At 48.0% G+C, this 3,333-nt stretch overlaps 1 pseudogene; it reads right to left on the bottom strand.

Annotated features, from left to right (window-relative positions):
* Nucleotides 1–2,426: 2,426 nt before the first annotated feature.
* LOC134601074 (membrane-associated progesterone receptor component 1-like) lies at nt 2,427–3,058 on the bottom strand (annotated as a pseudogene).
* Between the last annotated feature and the right edge of the window lie 275 nt (nt 3,059–3,333).

Raw genomic sequence — 3,333 nt, 5'->3', positions numbered from 1 at the left:
CATGGGCAATGTGTGTGTGTGTGTGTGTGTGTGTGTATGGGGGGCAGGGGCAATGTGTGTGTGTGTATGGGGGGCAGGGGCAATGTGTGTGTATGGGGGCAGTGTATGTGTATATGGGGGCAATGTGTGTGTGTATATGGGGGGCAGGGGCAATGTGTGTGTGTGTGTGTATGGGGGGCATGGGCAATGTGTGTGTGTGTGTGTATGGGGGGCAGGGGCAATGTGTGTGTATGGGGGCAGTGTGTGTGTATGGGGGCAGTGTGTGTGTATGGGGGCAGTGTGTGTGTATGGGGGCAGTGTATGTGTATATAGGGGCAATGTGTTTGTGTATATGGGGGGCAGGGGCAATGTGTGTGTGTGTGTGTGTGTGTGTATATGGGGGGCAGGGGCAATGTGTGTGTGTGTGTGTGTGTATGGGGGGCAGGGGCAATGTGTGTGTGTGTATGGGGGGCAGGGGCAATGTGTGTGTGTGTATGGGGGGCAGGGGCAATGTGTGTGTGTGTATGGGGGGCAGGGGCAATGTGTGTGTATGGGGGGCAGGGGCAATGTGTGTGTGTATGGGGGGCAGGGGCAATGTGTGTGTGTATGGGGGGCAGGGGCAATGTGTGTGTGTATGGGGGGCAGGGGCAATGTGTGTGTGTATGGGGGGCAGGGGCAATGTGTGTGTATATGGGGGCAGGGGCAATGTGTGTGTATGGGGGGCAGGGGCAATGTGTGTGTATGGGGGGCAGGGGCAATGTGTGTGTATGGGGGGCAGGGGCAATGTGTGTGTATGGGGGGCAGGGGCAATGTGTGTGTATATGGGGGCAGGGGCAATGTGTGTGTATGGGGGGCAGGGGCAATGTGTGTGTATGGGGGGCAGGGGCAATGTGTGTGTATATGGGGGCAAGGGCAATGTGTGTGTATATGGGGGCAGGGGCAATGTGTGTGTGTATGGGGGGCAGGGGCAATGTGTGTGTGTGTGTGTGTGTATGGGGGGCAGGGGCAATGTGTGTGTGTATGGGGGGCAGGGGCAATGTGTGTGTGTGTGTGTGTATGGGGGGCAGGGGCAATGTGTGTATATATGGGGGGCAGGGGCAATGTGTGTGTGTATGGGGGGCAGGGGCAATGTGTGTCTGTGTGATAAGAAGGATTTTTCTTTTAATGTGTGTGTGTTTTTTTTTTTTTTTAAATTAAATAAATGTTATGTCCCCCCTCCCTTCTTACCTTTACTGGGAGGAGGGGGGACATCTTTCGTTCCATGGTGGTCCCAGTGGGGTTCATTGGTGGTCCCAGTGGTAGGACTGAACTCTAGCCCGCGCTCCAGGGCTAGAGTTCACTCTCGCGAGATTTGGAGCGTTGCCGTGGTCCCGGAGGAGCTGCTGGTAACTCCCAGCTCCCGGGTCCTCTCTCCCTCCCCTGCCGGTCGGCTGTCAGCAATGTGCCTGCGGACCGGGGAGGGAGATCACTGATCTCCCTCCCCGGTCTGCAGGCACAATGCAGGGCTGGCACTTGGGCAATGTCAGCCCTGCATTAGCCGGCAGGGGAGAATCTCGGGGGGGGCAATTGCCCCGTTGCCCCCCCCCTGGATCCGCCACTGTCTGGTACTGATATTCTGTTCACATCATGCAATACTATTTAAAAGCTGTATTCTGATCATTTTCTATCAGCGTCCTTAAGATATCCGCTGACATCATGACAGGGTGACAAAGAGTTACTCAATTCAACTTGCCCCTACAACAGACATCAGCTTAGGTATGGAGCTTTAATAACCGTTGTTGGGGGGAGGAGGGAATGATTATGATCTTATATTAAAAAGTAGTTCATTCACTAAACAGTGACTTGTGATGATGCGAACTTGGGAACTTTGAATCTTTATATTTAGATTAAGTAGGTCCCCCCTTTACAGAAAAAAAACCTAGAGTTATAAAGATTTACGTCTAAGAAAAAGCCTTTTTAATGCAGCCAATCCTCCCCCGCTGAAATCACCAAGCCACTGTTGTCAAATCAAATGCTTTTCATACAGAGGCATTTAATACATATGGTGCAGGTGTTCCTTTTGCTGTGTGATCCACAGATCCAATGCTTCGCTGTGAGAAGCATTGAATCCAATGCCAGCACAGCCAGCTTCAAACAACAACATACATTGCATGTTGATGTCAGACGTAAAATAGATTCAATTACAGACTATTTTAGTTTGAAACCCCTAGTGGCTGTTTTAATTTAATGACAAGCATTAGAGATGTGGGGATTGCAAAAAAGTTTAGAAACGCCCATTGTTCTCATTTACAAGGGGCAGTGTCTATGTCCAAAAATCACTTCATTAAGATTTGTGTTCTCAACTCATCACAACCCACTGATTAATGAATAAACAGAACATGCTTTAATTTTGCAATAACTATCTGGAATGTTACAAAATCTTTTTGAAGTTTTAAGCCAGAATTATTTTAGTTTTTTTTCTTCAGGTCTGAGGAATCTTCTTCATCTGTGTATTCCTGGGCTCCTCTCCGTCCTTCAGACGCTTCCCAACATAGTGGTATTTAAATGAAAATCGGGATTCCCAGTCACTTAAAGTCTCCCGTTGCAAAGCATTTAGATCAGAGAGGTCATCATAAGTATCAGTTAAAGCTTCCTTGTCAAGGCAAAATGTGGCTAGACCTCTTGAAGCATCACGGCCAGCAAACACCCCATATGGTCCCTCTGGCCCATAAAATTTCTTCCCCCTGGTAACATCGAACACCTTGCCATTTATTGCCATCAGAATCCGGGGATTTTGCGCGCCATCAAATTCTTTAAGTTCTGCCAAAGTGAAGTCTCTTTTTTTCATTTTGGGCAAGTGTTCTTCTTTATCTTCATCTGATGTTCTAGGTTTGTCCCCCCTGACTATTTTATACAGCAGGTACAAACAGAGACACAAAAGACATATATTTAAAGGAGAAGTGAAAATCTCCTGCAAAAGACCTTCTTCAGCCATTTTATAATCTTGCTTTTAGTTTTTAGTTTTTTCGAAACAAAGCATTCAATCCTCTGACCGGTAATTTGTCATCAAGTGCCCTGGGTTTCTGAGTGTTTGGCTAGTCTAAAGTGTATTCCACTGTGTGGCGAAACTAACCTCGCCACTGGGCCCTGGAGAAGCCTGTTTGCTAGCCTCCTACCTACTGACTATGGCCCCTGGGTTATTTGGGGCATATTGTACTGTATATTGCTGCTACTGGCCCTTTTAACAGCATCTATGGACATATTGGGACTTTTGGGACTACTGTCCCTTTAAGACTGTGCTACATATTCTAGTGTACTGCCTGTAATATTATATGTGTATTTGTGTGTTAAGCTTAACCTGGGATATGTATGCAG

This window comes from Pelobates fuscus, chromosome 3 (genome assembly GCF_036172605.1).
Source record: "Pelobates fuscus isolate aPelFus1 chromosome 3, aPelFus1.pri, whole genome shotgun sequence".
In the NCBI taxonomy this organism is placed as follows: Eukaryota; Metazoa; Chordata; class Amphibia; order Anura; family Pelobatidae; genus Pelobates; species Pelobates fuscus.
Note: the sequence above shows the minus strand (reverse complement) of the source record. Positions and strands in the feature narration are given on the sequence as shown.